Source organism: Cervus canadensis, chromosome 13, assembly GCF_019320065.1.
Source record: "Cervus canadensis isolate Bull #8, Minnesota chromosome 13, ASM1932006v1, whole genome shotgun sequence".
NCBI lineage: Eukaryota > Metazoa > Chordata > Mammalia > Artiodactyla > Cervidae > Cervus > Cervus canadensis.
In genome coordinates, this window is record NC_057398.1 from 13,075,561 (window position 1) to 13,098,007 (window position 22,447).

The following is a 22,447-nucleotide window of genomic DNA, read 5'->3' on the forward strand; positions in this document are numbered from 1 at the left end:
TTAAGCATCTGGTAGATCTCATTTTAGAGATGAGATTAAAACTCATTCAACTTCACCACCTAGAATAAGGGCGTTCACTCATTTTGCTTTATGGAAAATAAATGAACTTCAGCCAAGTATGAAAAAATCCATTCCTAAATTTCCTCTCATATGCCTCAGTTTTGGACAAGGACCAACTTGCCAGGGTTGGTCTCATTGAGTCTAGCCCTCCTGGGTCTCTCAAAACAAATTTTGTTTCATGTTACTCTGCAAATAAAGTCAAAACTTCTTAAAAGGATTTATGAGACCCTTCATATCTTGGCATCTGCTTAATTCTCCAGCCTTTTAGCCACACTGAACTACTCACTCACCACTGAGCCTCTACAAAACCAATGATCTCTTTAGAGAATGGCCTTTATCCACTGACTCACCATAGTCTAGGAATAAATTACAGTCCTTACCTCAAGGGATTGTTAAAGTATTTATTGACAAATTTTGATAATATGTGTAACTTATGTAGAACCGTGTCTGGCTTCATATGGGTTAGCTAACATTGTTGTGATCCAGATTTTTGCCTAGCTATTACATTCCTCAGGGACCCCTTCATCCTGGTTCATTGACCCTGCAGGTACTCTCATAGTTCCCTGTGCTTATCCTTTCCATATGACCTACCAAACAGTATTATATTTTGGGAAAGATGCTGAGATGAGGTAGCACAGTCCCATGTGGGTGTTTAATACTGCTACCACAGAGTAGTTATACTTCATCTCTTCTTGCTCTTTCCCGTATTCAATAGTCAAGTCACTTAAAAGAATTCCCAAACCACCCACCCTCAGAGACACCACATTAAAAGTTTTGCTTTCAAAGGAGGACGAGATGAAAGCCATATCTGTGAAACATCCTGTTCCTTTCCTACTGGGCCCACAGAACTTCTTTCACAAGCTTATTCTCTGCAGTGAGTCCAGGAAGCTGTTTCATTTCCCTGGAATGTGACACACTCTTTTTATCAAGTTTCCCTATCCCAAAAGGATAGGCTGCTTCGTGGAGTTCATCCTCTGTCGTGGGTCCTCCCTCACACTTGGTGATACCTGTTCAGAGGTATGCAGCACACAGACAGGCAGGTATGTCTCATCACACACCTTTTACTGCTGCTCCCAAGGCCATTGTCCATATCCTGGAAATGCCATGGGATACCCGTAAAGTCTTGCCCCGCTGGCAGCTGTGATCATTTGGCACTAGAACATCACTGCTTTTCCCGCCCCATATTCCCTGGGAATTCAGAGATGGAGGCCTGACTGTGTCTCAACACACAAGAGAAACCCAGGAGAGAGGTGAAGCATTCAGCTACTCTTCTGAAGACTGTCCGATGCTGTGGAGTGAGGTTTTGTGTCCACCAAATATCTGGGAAAATGACTGAAATTTTCATTTGCTATCCAGATGTTTCTATGTTCTGCTTCAATTTCCTTAATCTCATTTGGTCTCCTTGACATCAGGACAGCTGAGCCATTTAGTAATCACTCTTCTCCACCTCCCACTAAATATTTCATTTGGTCTTACCCTGTACTCCCAAGCTCCTGCCTGTTCCCGTTAACTGTTAACTCTTTAAACAGCTCTGGTACTGTAATTCACATGTAAATGAGCATGAAGTGAATAGGATATGGCATGGCAGAAAAGTGGCAGTCTTAATCCCATTAGCCATAACTTCAAGGATCTTTGATTTTGGAGACACAGACACCATCCTAAAGGGTTTTTGAGCAACATTCAAATATCTTTAATTAATATTTAATAGGGGGTTTTTCCTTCCACCTAAAACCAGGCAAATCAATAAACTTTCCTTAGTGACCACAATGATGTTAGGCACATATACATTCACACATACGCCCATACATACATATCAAGCTATATGCGCTGCTAAATGCTAAATGGAGATAAATTTATTTACAAATGCATTGGTATCTGAATAAACAGATAATTACCATATACTATTACTATGGATGGAATCATGTCACCTCATAATTCATTTATTGAAGTATTTAACCCCCAGTATCTCAGAGTGTGACTGTATTTGGAAAGAGCTTTTTAAAAAAGGTGATAGAGTTAAAATGAGGCCAATAGAGCAGACCTTAGTCCAACCTGACTGATGTCCTTAAAACCATATAAGATGCAGTTTGGACACACAGAAACAACAGGGACATGTGTGTACAGGATAACCACATAAAGAAGTCAGGATATCAATGATTTTTTTACATTAAAAATGCATACTTTAAGGAAGTGAAAGTGTTAGTCACTCAGCCATGTCCTACTCTTTAGACTCCATGGGCTGTAGCCCTCCAGGCTTCTCTGTTCATGGAAAACTCCAGGCAAGAGTACCAGAGTTGATTGCCATTGCCTTTTCCAGGGAATTTTCCCAACCTAGGGATTAAACTCAGGCCTCCTGCATTCCAGGCAGATTCTTTACCATTTGAGCCACAGTATAAAGTATGTAAACAGGTAAGCTTGGGGAGAAGCTGACCAAGATTTATGAGTTAAGAGATACCAATGTCCATTCACACTTTTAATATTTCATTTTTTTACAGAATATCTACTAAATTTGTTTCATTTGTACAGTTTTTTTATTTATCACTTTGGAAATTACTGTGAAGACAATCATTTGTCAGATGACAAAAAAACAGCCACATTGTCAGTGATTATTCTGGACCTCCAAGTTGGAGCTAAGGAGTGGCACATTTAATGGCAGGAACAGAAGGGTTAGATTCTCTTTGGTGTGTTCTCTTTCTTTGAACTTTCTCCCTTGTGATTCACAATCTCTGCTGAATTCTATAGCCTATGCAACTATGGGAAATACCTGTTTCCTGGAAGTGCCCAGGAAAAAGAAGCCCAAAATGTTCCTCAGTCTATTTTGGTAAGGTCCTTGGATCTACTCATAGTATAAACAAGTGTTCCAGTTCAAGAAAATTCACTTTAACCTTGTATATTTCTCCTTGTAAACTGATTGTGATTGGGTGGCAAATCATTAAGGATATGGTTGTTGGCTTAATATCAACTCTACATCACTAACAAGTATTACTGTAGGTTCCCAGGTGAGAGACAAAGCCTAGTAAAAGATGAGTCTGCTACCAAGGGCAGGCTGATGTGAGAAGGGGGAGAACCAACAAAGATGGAAGTCAGCTGATGCAACTGCAATGTCTCACAGCTGGCGTGAGGGTTGAGGTGGTAGAAATGAGGAGGGGGGAGTTCGTCCAGGAACTTCTATGAAGAACTTCCAAATTCCCAGGCTGTCCCTCTGAGAACAGAGAACTTGAAGCAGAATGTTGGCTGAGGACGGTGACGGAAACTACAATCATTCTGACCATGTTCTACTGCTGCTCCAGCTTGGCAGTGAGCTTTCTGACTCAGTGAGAGGTGATTATACACTGAAAACTTGGCTTCAGCTTCTTTCTCCCCTCCCAGGACCCCTGGGACGCTGCAGTTAATCAGCAGGCTGCTCATCAGGGGTGACTTGACATTTTGAAAATGTGTTTTAGATACCTGGGCAAGTCTGCTGATACATTCTTTCAGTGTCCCTACAGAGTTGGAACGACCTCAGCCAGTGGGACACGTCAGGCATTGTTTCCACACATGGATCCGCTTTACTGGGGAGCCTGGGCCAGAGCGTGGCGAGCTGCACCCTGCCTCTGACTCAGAGCTGGAGGAACCTGGAAACATCGGGACAGTGTGGATTAAAGGCCTGAGAGTCAGGCACTCTGGGAACTGAGAACCAACAGGACAACGTGGGTCAGGGTGCAGGGTAGCCTCCTCTAGCACCAGAAAATCATGCAGCTTTTGTCTCATTGGATCCAAGTCCCTTACTATTATTAGGATTCTTTGTTGTTATTTAGTCTCTAAGTCATGTCCAACTCTTCTGCGACCCCGCCATGGACTGCAGCCCACCAGACTCCTCAGTCTGTGGGATTTCCCAGGCAAGAATACTAGAGTGGGCTGCCATTTCCTTCTCCAGGGGAGTCTTCCCAGCCCAGGGATCAAACCTGCAGATTCTTGACACTGAGCCACAGGGAAGCCCAGGAACTTTCTTAGAGTGGTGAAAACACTGGGCTTGAGTCAAATAACACCCTTCCCCCTAACACACACACATCCATCTATGGACACATTATTACTCTGCGAATAATAGAGTAATTCTATTATTATTCTATTCTTACTTGATTCTATTCTTACTTGATAGAAAGAATGGTCATAAATCTTGAAGAGAAAACAAATCTCAACAGGAGAGGGAGATAAAAGAATAACCTCCTTGACCTATTTTTCTTTTAGAATAGTGAGGAGGGAGCTTGTGTGTTGGTTGAATGAATGTAAAATCATGAGAAGTTTTTTCCTTCTTATAGGTAGCTGGGGGAGTCAGTCGTTTTTCCCTTTCACATGTCTTCCTACTAGGCTTCATCTTTCCTGTTAGGTTCTTATCCTCCACCCACTAAAAGCAACTAACACAGGGTATCTGGGGCAATCCTATTTCTTCCTTTTATAAAGACTACTTCAACTTGTAACTCTTTTTATCTTTAGTTGCCTATGCAGCTCCTGGTACTAATAAATGCCAATGCGCTAATAATGGCTAGCACGAAGCACTGGGCTATAGGTATTATAGGAGATGTATCTTTTGATTCTGAATAAGCAGAAGCGAAGTGTTAGTCACTCAGTCCGACTCTTTGCGACCCTGTGGACTATAGCCCACCAGGCTCCTCTGTCTGTGGAACTCTCCAGGCAAGAATACTGGAGTGGGATGCTATTTCCTTCTTTAAGGGATCTTCCTGATCCAGGAGTCGAACCCAAGTCTCTCGCATTACAGGCAGATTCTTTACTATCTGAGTCACCAGGGAAGCAGAAGCAGATATTATTAATATCCTCATTTTAAAGATGAGGAAACTGATAAACCTCAATCTTGTCCAAGATGATGCTGTGGGAAGAAGCAAAAGCGTTAGCTGCATCTGACTCTTTGTGACCCCATGGACTGTAGCCCACCAGGCTCTTTGTCCATGAAATTCTCCAGGCAAGGATACTAGAGTGGGTAGCCATTCCTTTCTCCAGGGGATCTTCCTGACTCAGGAATCCAGTCTGGGTCACCTGCATTGTAGGCAGACTCTTTACTGTCTGAGCCACCATGGAAGCCCTGGTTCTCTGGAAAATGGAACTAAATGTGAATTCAGATCATCTGACTCCAGAATCTATTTTGTAGCCATTTCTCTATAATTTGGGAATAGTTTTAATCCCCCAAATTGATTTATAGCTTCAGCATAATCTCTATCAAAATATCACAGGCTATTTTATAGAAATCAGTGAGCTGAACCTAAAATTTATGTGGAAATACAAGGGATTCAATATAGCCAAAATATTCTTGAAAAGAAAGAAAAAAGTAGAGGACTTTCATTTCCTGTTTATAAAACTTATATAAAACTACAGTAATCAATTTTTTGTCAATTGATTTTTGACAATGATACTCAATTCAGTGAGAAAAGTTAGCATATTCAAAACTGGTTCTGGGACACCTGGATGTCCTTAGGCAACCAGGTGAATTTAGATCTTTATCTCAAATTATACACAAAAATTAAATCACTGTATCATAAACCTAACTGTAAGAGCTAGAACTCTCAAGTTTTAAAAGAAAACAAAGGAAATAGTTGAGACCTTAGTTCAGATAAAGATTTCTTGGGAGCTCTCCTGAGGCCTATTGGCTAGGATTCTGGGCCTTCACTGTCATGCCGAGGGTCAGTCCCTGATCACGGAACTGAGATCCTGCAAGCTGCGTGGCCAAGAAAAAACAAAAAGATGTCTTAGCTACAATACCAAATGTGTAATCCATTAAGAAAAATTGATGTTTGACTTAAAAATAAAATTTTGCACTTCAAAAGACATTATTAAAAAAATGAAAAGATAAGCCACAGACTGGGAAAAATATTTCCAAATCAGACATCTAAGATATATAAGAAACTCCTACAACACATTATAATGAGACATAACTCAGTTTAAATGGGTGAAATATTTGAATTGACATCTTACCAAAGAAGATGTCCCAATAGTTAATAATCACATGCAAGAAATACTCATAATTATGCAAGAGCAAATTAAAATGAGGTATTAGAAAAGGTTTTTTGGACCCAACTCCAACGTATGTGCATGGAAGTTTCCCTATACCAATAAGCAGTTCTTGGACTCCAGCAGGGAGTTTGAGCATTGAATTCAATTCTGTATGCTAAGAGATAAAACCAGATTCCAAAGTTCAAGGGCACAGTCTTACAAGACCAATGTCCACTTCAGATGCCAGCTGTTGGCCCAAGTTGTTACCCGTACTTCTGACCAACTGGATATCAGACTCCATTCTTGGGTTTGATTAATTTGTTAGAATGGCTCACAGAACTCAGAAAAACTCATCTATTCACTAGATTATCAATTTGTTGTTATTGTTGTTCAGTCACTCAGTCACTCTTTGCGACCCCATGGACTGCAGCATGCCAGGCTTTCCTGTCCCTCACCATCTCCCAGATCTTGCTCAAACTCATGTCCATTGAATCAGTGATACCATCCAACCATCTCGTCCTCTGTCATCCCCTTCTCCTCCTGCCTTCAATCTTTCCCAGCACCAGAGTCTTATCTAAGGAATCCGTTCTTTGCATCAGGCGGCCATCCCCATGAACAGTGTGAAAATCTGTCACTATTTCCACCTGGACATGACTCAGCGACTAAACAAGAAATCACAGGGTTAATTCTCTTGGCAACCAGCCCCCATCTTTAGGTGCTTCCCAAAGTCAGCTCACTCACATAACAAAAGACACTTTTATGACTCTCAATACTTAGGAAATTCCAAGGATTGGGAGAGTTTTGAGCCAGGAACTGTGCGCAAGACCAAATGATTAAATGCACAAGATCTGCATGATTAAATACATATTTCTTGTAAATCACAGTATTGATGATACCCTTGGCTGTTTGGAGATGCTGGGCTTCCCTTGTGGCTCAGCTGGTAAAGAATCCACCTGCAATGTGGGAGACCTGGGCTCAATCCCTGGATTGGGAAATCCCCTGGAGAAGGGAAAGGCTACGCACTCCAGTATTCTGGCCTGGAGAATTCCATGGACTGTGTGGCCCATGGGGTCAGTCGCAAAGAGTCGGACACGACTGAGTGACTTTCACTTCACTTCATTGATGATACCACTCTATATCCACTACAGTGAATAATAATTAGTGTTGCTGAGGATGTGGATAAATTAGAGTTCTCATATATTACTATTCAGAATATAAACATTGCAGTCACTTTGAAAAACAAGTTGACAATTTCTTGCAAATTTAAACATAAATTTATGTGTAAGTCTTTGTGTGGACATCGCTTGCATAGATTCCCAGCCAGGAGTAAAATTATCAGGTTCTTGGGTATCCAAGGCATCTGTACAAGAGAAATGAAAACGTATGTCCACACAAAGACTTAGGTGTGAATTTTCATAGCAGTATTATTTATAATAACCAAAAATAGGATACTGAGTCATAGATAAATAAAAGTGGTATAGTCACACAATGGAACACTACTCAGCAATAAAAAGGAGTGAAATACGGATAGCATGGAGGAACCTCAGGAATTTTTTGCTAAGTAGAATAAGCCAGATACAAAAGACAACATATTATTGTATAATTCCATTCATATAAAATATCTAGAAGAGGCAAATCTATAAAGACAGAAAATTGATTAATGTTTATTTAGTGCTGGAGGTAAAATTAAAGAATATCTGCAAATGTATACGATTTTTGGAGTGACATAAACATTCTAAATTTAGAATGTCATGACAGTTGCACAACTCTGTAAATTTATTAAACATAATTAAAATTTACACTTACAATGGATAAAATTTATGGTTTATAAATTATACTCTCAATAAAGTTGCTAAAAATAAAATAGTTTTCAAATGAGCAAATTAATAAATCTTCATGCCTTTCACTTTTCTTACTTGTTTGGTTTATTATGCACTTTCTGGTTCCACTTTTTTTCCTCTCTGGCTTACTATCCATCATCCCTTTGTTTAGACATCGCTCTCAGTAGCCCATCAACCCCATTGCCTCAACTTTCCTGCATTTTACCCACTCAGTAAAGCTTGGATTATGGATGAATTGAACCATTTGCCTTCTCTTTACCATTTCAGCTGCTGACACAGGATTATTTGTACTGTTGTTCATAAATATTCAAGCTTTCTGATGATCTCTATTATGCTCTTAATATGCCAATCTTAGTGCAGGTCTCTTGTGATTCTGACTCTTCTTGGCTGCTATTCCAGAACTTGACTCTACTCAAACTCCCAATCCCTCTGTTTTAGCATGCATTTTAACAGAAAAAGCAGAGGCTGTCTTGTATGAAGTCTTAACTTCTTATCATCATTAATGACAATGATATATCCATTTGTGATGATAACTATCACTGCACACATCCCAACATTCATTGAGTTTGACAATGCTCCTCCTATCCTCAAATCCTATAACCCCCTAACTCTGCATCAAAATATCTGAGGAGGGTAAGAGTCTCTTGCAAGGATTCTGGGAGAGGCTATTACGAGCACTTTAGACAAAGAGGAATAATTTCCTCAGACAGAGCAAGTCTCTATTGGCAGAGAAGACACATCTGATTTGGGGTTCAAGTTTTCTAGCTTCATCAAAATCTGCTCATATGCCTCTATCCCAGGTTTTAGGAACACATTTCTTTTAGTGCCCTAACTTTAACATAAGAGATTGAGAGTTAAATTTGTGTCATAATCTAGCCACTCTAAGAATTAAATCTTTGTTTTGGTTTTTGGAGAAACTGACTCTGCAGTTATAGGAGATAAGGGTTTCACTCAATTTTACATCCTTAGTGCAGAACTTTAGTTGGGAATTTAAAGCCCCGAACTCATTATTTTCAGTCTCCACATTCTCCAGTGCACTTATAAGCAAGCAATCAACAGATTCTCCATTTTCACCAAAATGATCTTCAAAGCCTTGATTCCTTAAACACTGGGGTGGGAGGGAGGCTTAAGAGGGAAAGGATATATGTATAGACACATACACACACACAGAGCTGATTCGCTTAGCTGTGCCGCAGACACTAGCTCAATATTGTAAAGCAGTTATTTGTTGCTGTTGTTCAGTCACTCAGCTGTGTACGACTCTGCGACCCCATGGACCGCAGCATGCCAGGCCTCCCTGTCCTTCACCATCTCCTGGAACTTGCTCAAACTCATGTCCATTGAGTCAGTGACACTATCCAACCTTTTCATCCTTTGTCATCCCCTCCTCCTCCTGCCCTCAATCTTTCCCAGCATCAGGGCCTTTTCTAATGAGTTGGCTCTTCACATCAGGTGGCCAAAGTATTGGAGCTTCAACTTCAGCATCAGTCCTTCCAATGAATATTCAGGACTGATTTCCTTTAGGATTGTTTTCCTTTAGGATTGACTGGTTTGATCTCCTTGCAGTCCAAGGGACTCTCAAGAGTCTTCTCCAATGCCACAGTTCAAAAGCATCAATTCTTCGGTGTTCAGCCTTCTTTATGGTCCAACTCTCACATCTATGCATGACTACTGGAAAAACCATGGCTTTGACTATACGGACCTTTGTTGGCAAAGTCATGTCTCTGCTTTTTAATATGCTGTCAGGTTTGTCATAGCTTTTCTTCCAAGGAGCAAGCGTCTTTTAATTTCATGACTGCAGTCACCATCTGCAGTGATTTTGGAGCCCAAGAAAATACTTCAGTGATAATATTTTTTTTTTTAAAGAAATGTCTGTTGGTGACAATTTAAGTACTATTTTGGCACTGCCTCCCAAGAACTATCAGTGTCCACTTTACCACTTGAGGCAGCTTATTAATGCTGCTATATCTATTTATATCATGCAACCAATTAAAATTAATTCAGAACCAATTCAGAGAATCCATTTAAAGTCTGTATCCATCAGGTTCTATTACAGAGACTTAATCATTAGGAAATTGTGTGTGTATGTTTGAGCTTTTGCAATATGGAGTATGAATTAATATCTCTATAAAATATCTATAAAACATTGCCTCTTAGGTAGGAGTTTGATTTCATTCAGGGAATTGGGAAGATGGATGTGCAGGGAAGACCAAGGCAAAACTGAAATCCAGGAATATGAGTTGGAGTCCATAAGGACAGACTAGAACCTATGTTTCTCATCTTTAATCCTCCAGCTTCAGTGGTGTGGGTCTCTTCCAGAACGAGCTGGCTCTGACACAGAGATAAACACTTAACTGACCCAGGGGTTGTAGGAGATCCATTGGGAGGTGGAATAACTAACCCACACCTGTGACCATCTTACACTAGCGAAGGGAGCCAGAATATGGTGACAAGGTACACAAGCTGCCACAGTACCCGGGACCCCTGCACCAGCCTTCAAAGGGTAAAAGCACTCTGACTGTAGCTTCACTTTTGCCTTCCAAGTTTTGTAAGAAATGTCTCTTGTGGACACACTTTGAACTATGCAGATAAGGGGTATGTAGTCCAGCTTATCTAAGCTGATGCAGTAGGCAGACACTAGATTATATAAGATTTTTAGGCTATGGAAGAAAAGAAGAATGGAATGTCATTGATGGAATAACATGATCTGATGTTTTTAAAAGATCAGTCTGGTAAAAAATAGAGTGTAGCTGAGAGGTGGAGAAGGACCCAGTAAGGAATGACTTGTGTGAGAAGATGGTGGTCTTGCTTACTGTCTTAGTCAGTTCTGGCTGCTTTAACAGATTATCATAGCCCAAGTGGCTTATAAACAATAGAACTTTATTTTTCACAGGTCTGGATTCTGGGAAGTCCAAGATCAAGGCACTGGCAGATTGGGTGCCTGCTGGGGACCTGCTTTCTGTTTAGAGATGGCTGTTGTACTGCTGTGTCCTTACATGGTAGAAGGGCTAGGGAGCTCCCTGGAGTCTCTTGTGTGTGCATGCATGCATGTACGCTCACTCAGTCATATCTGACTCTTTGTGACCCTATGGACTGTAACCCTCCAGGCTCCTCTGTCCATAGGATTCTTCAGGCAAGAATACTGAAGTAGGTTGCCATTTCCACCTCCAGGGGATCTTCCTGACCCAGGGATCAAGCTTGCATCTCCCTGCATTTCCTGCATTAACAGGTGGATTCTTTACCACTGAGCCATGTGGGAAGCCCAGGTCTCTTTTATAAGGACATAAATCCTATTCATGAGGTGAATAGGCCCAAAGGCTATTCTCCCAAAGGCCCCATCTACAAATACCATCACATTGGTGATTAGGCTTCAACATATGAATTTGGGGGAGACATCCAACCATAGCACCTAAGGTGATAGTATTAGATAAACTGAATTTGGTGAGTATGAGTAAGTGAGACATTATGAGTGAATCCCAGGGTTTCAGCTGGAGTAGGTGGTTGAATAGTAGTTGTTTTTGTTGTTCACTCACTCAGTTGTGTCCGACTCTTTGCGACCCCATGGACTGCAGCACGCCAAGCTTCCCTGTCCTTCACCATCTCCTGGAACTTGCTCAAACTCATGTCCATTGAGTCAGTGATCCCATCCAACCATCTTGTCCTCTGTCATCCCCTTCTCCTCCTGCCCTCAATCTTTCCCAGCATCAGGGTCTTTTTTAATGAGGTGGCTCTTCACATCAGGTGGCCAAAGTATTGGAGCTTCAGCTTCAGCATCAGTCCTTCCAATGAATATTCAGGACTGATTTCCTTTAGGATTGTTTTCCTTTAGGATTGACTGGTTTGATCTCCTTGCAGTCCAAGGGACTCTCAAGAGTCTTCTCCAACACCACAGTTCAAAAGCATCAATTCTTCGGTGTTCAGCCTTCTTTATGGTCCAACTCTCACATCCATACATGACTCCTGGGAAAACCATAGCTTTGACTATACAGGCCTTTGTTGGCAAAGTAATGTCTCAGCTTTATAATAAGTTTTCTAGGTTAATTGGGAAAGTGTAGGAAAGGAAAAGGTTTGGAGGGCTATGCCTGAGGCATGGAAGTTTACCTGTTAATATAGACAAGGCAACAGGTAAGGGTTTGAATAAGCAAGGGGTTTATCACCCTCATACAAGCAGAATTTATTCCCGTGCTCACAGTGTGGTTCAACAGTGTCATATAAGTTCTCAGCTCTTTCCTTCTTTCTCCATCCTTAGTATGTAGATCAACATCCTCAGGGTTGCTGCCTCATTGTTCCAAACTGACTGGAATATCTCTGTTCATGCTCTGAGCATGGAAGGGAGTGTCATATCTCCACCTTACTTTGCTCATTCAGAGGGACTGAAATGTCAAATAAGTTCTAGTGACTGTAGTCAACTTGAAGAATATTCATATCATAAATATTGAGAGTTATGTTTTATTTGGTGGGAATTTTTAGGACTTCAAGCCCGGAGACAGCAATTCAAGTAATGCTGAAAGAACTGCTCAGAGGAGGTGAGGGAAGCAGCCAGGTTACATAGAGGTTTTGCAGCAAAGGACAGGTAATCTGAATGTCAAATGGTTACTGTTAATTGAAGAAAACCAGATATCCCAGGTTAAGGAATTTAGCACTTTTTTTTTTTTTTTTAATGTATGACAAGAGTCTGGGCTCAGTGTAATCCTTTCTTTGATATACACCTCAGTTATCTGGGGGCAGCATCCTGTCTTTACATTCCAAATTTTCTCAGTGCTCACCAAAGGGAGTGACTGCAGTCTGATGGCTGCTAGATAGCAGGTAATCTTGTCCTTCTTGAGTTCCCTCAGGGTTTAACCAGCTCACTTTGGAGGGCTTCGATCTATGACGACTGTGACATCCTTGTATTTATTGATACGGCAGGAAATACTCCATTTCTCAGTGTGCTGTAATCCAGTTCTGCAAAGCATGTTCCTGTGTGCAAGGTTCCTGTGTTTCTAAAGGGAGTGCAAGGCTAACTTAACAACTAAGTCTGTATGCTGGGTTAATTTAAAGAATAAGAATGGCTTAGATTTTGCTGTATAGTAGAAACTATGCAATATTGTAAAGCAACTATACTCCAATAAAAAAAGATACCTAAATATCAGGGATCAGAGTATAAAATGGATTTTAAGAAAAAATAGACTGGCTTAGATGTGGCAGGATTACATAAACAGAGGTACACACCTGTTACAAAACTTGATCAGAGCCATTGTCTAGTGCCTGTATTTGAGCTTAGATTAAGTTGAAGGATTACAAGAATTATACTCATGGTGTAGATCAGAGAAGCCTGATTTTGTAAATAAAGTAATGTTGGAACACATGTATACAGACTGTCTGTGGCTGTTTTTCTTATAAAATAGAGTTGACTAGTAGCCAAAGAAACCATATGGCCCATAGAGCCTAACATATTTACTATCTTTGTCTTTACAGAAAAAGTTTGCTGACCACTGGTGTAGATCATACTTCTTTCTATGTTAACATCAGATTACTTAATTATATTCTAGGTAGACTTTATATGACACATAAGAAATTGTAAATAGGTGAGTCTACTATTGCCTAAAAGATTTCTCACTTGCCCACTTGGTTACCTGCCTTTGGAGACCTTCTCTTTTATGTTATTATGACTACAACAGCAACATACAAAATGTGGGCTTGCTTTTTACAGCTTTGCTAGATGCCATGGAGGGTTCAACACCCTGTCCTGTCATCCTAAGAGAACCTTCAAGCTTGATTGGGTATCATTACCTAACTCTGCTCAACCAGTAGAGTTGTAATAGGGAAGAAACTTTATACTTTATTACAAGTTAATCACTAAAGAGATGCTGCCTGTCAGCTTAAATTACACATAATGGCCCACCTCTGGGAACCTTGTCTCCCAGGTAATAAGCATTAAGCTAAAATACCTTTTTTTAACCCTCAGAAAACATCCTGAGTAGGCCCACCTGTGAATGACTGCAGGAAGGACGAAAACACATCCCCTTCCGGAGGTTGACCGGAAACGGGAAGTGTTTGGCTTTACTCCTGCCACTTTAAGTATAAAAGAACCCTGAAGTCTAACTCAGGCAAGATGGTTCCACGAGGTGTCTACTTTTTGGTCTGCTGACTTTCTGAATAAAGTCACTATGCCTTGCCCCAGCAGCTCATCTTTTAATTTACCGGCCTCTCGTGCATCAAATAGTATGAGCTTGGACTTCGTAACAAATTGTGAGGAGTCAGCCAGGAGCCTTGCTGCTTGAGGCCAGCCGACCCGGTTGGAGGATTTTTGGGTCAGGCTCCAGCAGCTGCCGGGACCACTTCTCTTGAGGATTTGTCCTTCAAAATTCCCCAAAGTGGCATCGCCTGCCCCAGCACTTGGCAGTGGGATCAAGGAGTCAACCTTTGCGACCCTCGGGCTCCATACAGAAGGGTAAGTTGCTCTGGTGTGTACAACTGGAAACTTTATTTCCTCTCCATTTGAGGCTTATTTTTTTTTCCTGAAATAAGCCAATTCGCTTTGTATTTGAGTTGGGTACCCTGTCGGAGAGAGGAAAAAGCTGTTGGACTTTTACCTGATTTACGAAACGGTTCATTTTTTTCTCTGTATGCTAGCATTCGTGTGTGGCTTTTGTACTTTGTCTTGAATTTCTGTCAGTAACAACGGGGAATGTTTCAACAAGCTCTAAAGAAAGTCATTTAATGTTCTTTTGGATAAGTGATTTGATTACAGTCATGAACCTATGAGTGAGAAGATGATGCTATTTTATTGTAACAATGTGTGGTTACAGTACCTGTTAGGATCCCCACAAGGGGTTTAGGCAGGGTTATCTTGGGACCCTGTGTACCACATATGGCTACCCTTGCTGTGTTAATTACATCGCTTGTGGACTCCTGTGTCATTGGTATATATAAAGCCCCAAGACCAAACTTGAAGGTTTATTTAGGATTTTGTTTGTCCTTTGGATTTTTTGTTTCCTTTTGTTTGGTACTATTTCTCCATTTACAGCCAAATGAATTTTGTGATAATTTATTTTAATTTTTTTTTAGTTTTGTGATATTTAAAACTTTTACTGGTGTCAAATAAATATTTAAAACTTTTACTGGTGTCAAATAGGAATAGAAAAAAATGTGTCTGTGGCATATTTACAGGGAGAAAATGTTTGATTTGGTTCCTAAAATCACAAAAAGCCCCAGCCCAGAGTTCAGCCTGGTTGGTTGATGCCAAGGCAAAAAGGCATCCTTTTAATGGTTGGAGATAATCAATTGTTATCTATGGTTTTATGGTGGCTATTCTGTGATTAACAGGGGAAGAATGATAAAATTGTTTATGTGTAAGAATTTGTGCTACCATTTGTGAAAATTAAGAAAAGAAAGGGAAGGAGAGTGAGGACAAGTTGCTCTGAATCTTAACACCTGCCTCAGCTGCTCCTTTTCCTACCTTACCCTGTGTTTCTATTCAGCTCCAGTTCCTGACGCAAGGGCTCAGAACTATCCTTCCTTATCGGGACGAGTTAGAAAATCTTGTGTTAGGTCCCTGGAAACAGTGACTTGGTCTGATGTTGCTTTCTAACACCTGACGGGGCACCCAATTTGCGCCAGGAGTCACGCCCAGGGCAGGCCACCTCTTTTATGCCCTTATCTTATAGAAGGGCTAAATGCAAAGGACAAGCCACCTGGGTTTCTCAGACTTGCTTACTTGGGAAGATCCTTATAGAAGGATCTTCTACACTTAAAGTCCACTTGGCAGCACCCACAGCTGAACCAAATTGGGACCTAATAAGGGAGGAACACCTTTAGTGCATCTTGGCAGGGCTTTGTAAAGGGGAACCAAAGTAAGAGGGCTTGAACAAAACTCAGGAAATCCAGCCAAACAACCCAAAACCCTCAAACAAACAAAAAGCACCAAATGTAGACACCTCTGAATTTTTAGAAAAGATTTTTGGAAAAGACTTATCAGACCTACAGACATTATACTAATGCAGATCCTGAGGCCCCTGGAAATAGTAGAATGATAAACTTGAACTTTTTAGAGGGGCAAAATGCCTCAGATTTCAGGAGACAGTTGCAAAGATTAGATGGTACATTTGGAATAGACTCTTCTCAATTGGTAGAGTTGCTTTTAAAATGTTGAACAGAGAACTACACAAGAAGGAAAATGCAAAATGAAACGCCACTTTTTTGGCGGTGGCACTGAATTCTCAGAAGGCAAGTAACCCTTGAGGGAGGGGAAGACATGGTGGGTGGGGGGGCAGAGAGGGAAGCTGCTACTGGGGAAGATACAGTGTGCTATTGTAAGGAGGAAGACCCCTGGAAACAGATTGCCCTAGACTGAACACAGGAAGAAAAACAATGAGACAAAAGAGCCTCTCATATGGTAGAAAGAGAGGAACACTCTGATGAAAGATAAGGGCTTGGGCTTGAGGCACTTAATCATCTACAGGAGCCCTGGGTGAAATTGACAGTGAGGGATGAGCTGGTGAATAATCTGATACACCTCACCCTGAAGTTTTTCACCGGAACAGCTTGACATCAGAGTCCCACCAGAACACACGTTAGGCCTACAGAGGGCACTCTTGGAAACCCCAGGAAGGAGCTCCTTCCCCCAGAGGTCTAGGGAAAGGTAAGACCAGAAGCCTGTGCTAGGGCTTCCCAGGGAAGGCCAAAAATACATGGCCGATACAAGTCCTATCAAAAAGGGATGCTGGACACCTAATTGAAAATTATATCCTCTGATGCAAGAGGATCACTTCTTCCACAGATTGACCTGTCAAAATACCAGCCAGTGTATTCAGAAAAGCCCAGAGAGAGGGCCAAAGAGTGGGGTTTGACTTAGACCACACATGGTCAGGCTGGAGACGTAGTGCACAATTGTTTTGACTCTTGAGATGCTCTCAAACGCTGTTCCGCAGCACGGTCATAACAGGACCCGTTATGGGGGAGGTGCTGTTGCAGGAGAGACCCATGTCAGGTCCTGGAACCTGCAGAAGTCCTTAGGACAGACTGCCAAGTGAGCTCTTGGCTTCACACAGGGAAAGAACTCAAGAGGGAACCAGAGTGAAGGAAAAGCAAGTTTATTTAGAGAGATACATAGTCCATAGTCAGAATGCAGATCATCTCAAAGTGAGAGTGCTCCAGGGCTTGGGGTCATAGGTTTATATGGGCTAAGTCATTTCATAGGCTAACGAATGGGAAGAATAGTCTTGCTATTTCAGAATAGGTGTGGGTTACCCAGGAATTGGGTCACTGCCCACTTTTTGGCCTTCCTTGGAACTATTGTGGTGTAAGAAGTGGTGATTTTTAGTATTACAGTGAAGGTATAATGAACTATTAGACTATTCTCAAAGCCACCTTGGTTTCAGCTGGTCTTTACTGCATCCCAAGAGCTATGCCCCTTCTTCATTATCTAGCATCTGTGTCCTGCCCTTTTCCCTCCTGTCTCATTTCCCTCCTTAGAGTTTCCTCCCATATTTTTATGGGGTGCAGAGGATTGATGGTCTGTCTTCTGGGGCTGCTTCAGGGCTGGGCAGAGGCATCGACCCTGCCTGTTGAGGACTAAAAAATCTCTGGATGCCTGATCTAGGGTCCCCAGGGCCAGGACAGCATCTTGTCTTAAGTCAGGGTGGTAGGTGCTGGACTCCTCGAATAGCCATCATTTTCATACAGAACTGTTGTAACCTGAAAAACATAAATGTTACCCAGGGGTTAAACATGAAGGGTCCAAAGAGGAGGAGGAGGAATATGAGTATTATTTGGTCCAGAAAGAGCAGGAACTAAGTAAGCCTAGGAAGGGCTCCCTTAATGGTGGACCTGATGGCATTAGGGTCTGACCCCCAGTGGTATTGGTATAACCATGATGGTTGTTCAGAAATCTTCCTGATGCCCATCTTGTATGTGCTCAGTTGTGTCTGACTCTTTGTAGCCCCATGAACTATAGCCTGCCAGGCTCCTCTGTCCATGGAATTTTCCGGGCAAGAATCCTGGAACAAGTTGCCATTTCCTACTCCGGGGGATCTTATGCAGGGATTGAACCTGGGTCTCCTGCATCAGCAGGCAGATTCTTTACCACTGGCACCACCTGGGAAGTCCAGCTTCATCTGGCCCAAATTATTAACATAGGTACAGCAGGTTTTGTTTATGACTACACAAACATCACCCTGCTTGGCCACCAAGTAATCCAAGGCCAATCTACTGTCCTAACCACATTGGCCAGTGAGTTTACAGAAGCTGAAAATCTATTTAGTGATAGATTTAGTGATTAGGGTGAGGCTCTCTAAAGTGTTAGTTAGATTTTCTAGGGTTACCTCATGGTAGGCAAAGCTTCCTCATAGAGCTACCAACTGCCCTGCCAATCCTATTCCTGCCAGTGTTAATCTGATGGCCCTCCTGGGATGATGTTGAGTACTACTATGTTTTGTGGTGAATGGGAGCAAACTTCCTAATATCTAAAGTCCCTCGTGTCACACATCATCAATTAAAAAAGAAGCATTTACACAGGGGCTAAATTTTTACTGGGGAGCCCTTGTCTTTGGGCTCTCATTCTGGTGGGTGCCTCGTATCCAGACATATCATGAAGGTGCAACAAGAGATCTGGGAACAGAAGAATTTAACAAGAAAGCAGCCATCTGAATCCATGGAAGGGACAAGTTATGCACACAATACAGAGATAAGGGCCCACTCAAAATCATTAAGTCTAGGAGTATTCCATGCCCTTGGCTGAGATGAGATGATGTAGTAAGAGGGCATTAGCCACCACTTCCATAGAGCCTGACGATTTCTAGCCCAACTTTTAGTCCTTTTCATTCCTATCCTATGGGCACCTGTCTGGTCTTCATTGTAAGCACATAGAGTGGAGGCATTCATGGGAATGCAGTTTGCGTCTGAGTTCTAAAACACTGATGATATCTGTAGCATCAGGTGGCCAGAGATGGCCCCAAAGAGGCTCACCATAGCCCCAAGAACCATTATGGGTGTAGTGGTATATAAATCATGAGTGGTGTTTTTCAATAATGAAAGTAGCCATGATTAATGGAAAAGGTATAAGTCACCCTTTTAAAAGGAATCAAATGTGGGCAAGATAATGGGCATGACAGTGAAGAGGTATTGCCCATTGTGCTCAAATTGGTGGAGGGGGGATTTTCTCTGTGTTTGAATTAATAATACTCATATAGTATGTACCTATTTATACTTGTAATGATTTTTGTTGTAAGCTAGGATTTTTATGGCAGACCTGGCAATTTATGGCAGACCTGACAATAGTTTTTCTTCCCAGGGCATTATTTTTGATGTTTGCATGCATGCTAAGTCGCTTTAGTTATGTCCGACTCTGTGACCCCTCTGGACTATAGCCTGCCAGGCTCCTCTGTCCATGGGATTCTCCAAGCAAGAATACTAGAGTGGGTTGCCATGCCCTTCTCCGGGGGATCTTCCTGACCCAGGAATTGAACCTGCATTTCTTATGTCTCCTGCATTGGCAGGTGGGTTCTTTACCACTAGTGCCACCTGCAAAGCCCATTTTAGATGTTTACTAAAGCATTACTTTCCCATTCTCTCCAAGCCTTGACTGTCGTCAGAAGTCCTGCTAGGAGTATCAGTGGCTTTAAACATCATATTACTATTTTTTTTTCTAGCAGAGGGAAATGTTTACTAGTGGATGGGAGTTCTGAAAAAGAGTAGAATAAGAGCACGATAGTGAGAAACACAAAGAATATGAGGCCAACCCGTTATCACAGCCACACAAAGTCACTTCCCTGCTCTTTTTTATATTGTTTTATTTTGGGGGGTTCACTACACTATTTATTGATTGAATCATAGCTGATGTTCAATGTGTCATTTCAGGTCTACAGCAAAATGGTTCAGTCACACATGTACGTATATCTGTTCTTTTACAGATTCTTTTCTCATAATTACAGAATATTGAGTGGAGTTCCCTGTGCTATACAGTAGGTCCTTATTATATATTTTATATATAGTAGTGTGTATATGTTAATCCTAAACTTCTAAATTATCCCTTCCCTTTTTGATAACCATAAGTTTGTTTTTATGACTGTGCATATATTTTTATATAAGCCCATTTGTGTCATGTTTTAAGATGCCACATGTAAGCAATATCAAAATTTGTCTTTCTGGTTTACTTAGTATGATTATCTCTAGGTCCATCCATGTTACTGCACATGGCATTATTTCATTCTTTTTATGACTGAGTAATTTCCTATTGGACATATATACCACATCTTCTTTATCCATTCATCTGTCCATGGATGTTTAGGTTGGCTCTGTCTTAACTATTGTAAATAGTGCTGTAATGAACATTGGGGTGTATGTAATTCTTCAGATTGTGGTTTTCTCTGGAGATAAGCCCAGGAGTAGGATTACTAATCATATGGTAGCTCTATTTTTAGTTTTTAAAAGAATTTACAAACTGTTCTCCATAGTAGCTGCACCAATTTACATTTCCACCGACAATGTAGGAGGGTCCTTTTTCTCCACATCCTCTCTAGCATTTATTGTTTGTAGATTTTTTTAATGGGATTCCCTGGTGGCTCAGATGGTGAAGCATCTACCTGCAATGCGGGAGACCCAGATTCGATCCCTGGGTCAGGAAGATGCCCTGGAGAAGGAAATGGCAACCCACTCCAGTACTCTTGCCTAGAAAATTCCATGGATGGGAGCCTGGTGGGCTACAGTCCATGGGGTCGCAAAGAGTCAGACACTACCGAATGACTTCACTTAATGATGGCCATTCTGCCTGGTGTGAGTTGATACCTCATTGTAGTTTTGATTTGCATTTCTATAATAATTAGCAATCCTTAGCACCTTTCCATGTGTTTTTTGACCATATGTATGTCTCCTTGGAGAAAAGTCAATTTATTTAAATTTTTATTGGGGTATAGTTGCTTTGGGGGCTTCCCTGGTGGTTCAGTGCTAAAGAACTCACCTGCCAATGAAGGAGACTTGGGTTCAATCCCTGGGTCGAGAAAATCCCCAGGAGGAGGAAATGACTACCCACTCCAGTATTCTTGCCTGGGAAATCCCATGGACAGAGGAGCCTGGCAAGCTACAGTCCATAGGGTCGCAAAGATCAAACATGTCAGTAATGACTGAGTGACTAAACAGCAATAGTTGCTTTACAATGTTAGCTTCTACTGCACAGCAAAGTGAACCAACTATACATACACATTTATTCCCTCTTCTTTGGATCTCCTTCCAATTTAGGTCACCACAGAGCACTGAGTAGCGTTCCCTATACTGTACAGCGGATTCTCATTAGTTATCCGGTTTATACATAGTCTCAATGGTGTATGTATGGATCCCAATTCCTCCTACTCTCCCATGTCCCCCTTGGTATTCATAGGTGTCTTCCTCTATGCCTGTCTCTATTTCTGCTTTGCAAATAAGATCATCTATACCATTTTTCTAGTTTCCACATACATGTGTTAATATACAGTATTTATATTTATTCTCTTTCTGACTTCACTGTCACAGTCTCTAGGTCATCCACATCTCTACAAATGACCCGTTTTCATTCCTTTTTGTGACTGAGTAATATTCCATTGTACCTACGTACCACATCTTCTTTATCTATGCTTCTGGTGATGGATATTTAGGTTGCTTCCATGTCCCGGCATTGTAAATAGTGCTGTGATGAATACTGGGATGCATGTGTCTTTTTCAGTTATGTTTTTCTCTGGGTGTATATGCCCAGCATTGGGGTTGTTGCATATGGTAACTTTAGTTTTAGTTTTTTGAAGAAACTCCATAATATTCCATAGTGGCTGTATCAGTTTACATTCCCATCAATGATACAAGAAGATTCCCTTTCTCCACACCCTCTCCAGCATATATTGTAGATTTTTTAACAATGACCATTCTGCTTGGTGTGAGGTGATACCTCATTGTAGTATTGATCTGTATTTCTGTAATAATTAGTGATGTTGAGCATCTTTCATGTGTTTATTGGCCATCTATATGCCATCTTCCTATGCAGTTTTTTTTTTCATTTATTTTTATTAGTTGGAGGCTAATTACTTTACAATATTGTAGTGGTTTTTGTCATACATTGACATGAATCAGCCATGGATTTACATGTATTCCCCATCCCGATCCCCCCTCCCACCTCCCTCTCCACCCGATTCCTCTGGGTCTTCCCAGTGCACCAGACCCAGTTTTTGATTTCTTGTTGCAGTTGCTAAGTCGTCTCCAGTTCTTTGTGACTCCATGGATTGCAGCATGCCAGGCTTCCCTGTCCTTCACCATCTCCTAGAGTTTGCTTAACCTCATGTCCACTGTGTCCATAATATTTTCCAACCATCTTGTCCTCTGTAGCCCCCTTCTCTTGCCCTCAGTTTCTCCCAGCATCACAGTCTTTTTTCAGTGGGTCGGCTCTTCACATCAGGTGGCCAAAGTATTGGAGCTTCAACTTCAGCATTAGTGCTTCCAATGAATATTCAGGGTTGATTTTCTTTAGGATTGACCGGGTTGATCTCCTTGCTGTCCAAGGGACTCTGAGGAGTCTTCTCCAGCACCACAGTTTGAAGGCATCAGTTCTTCAGGGCTCAACCTTC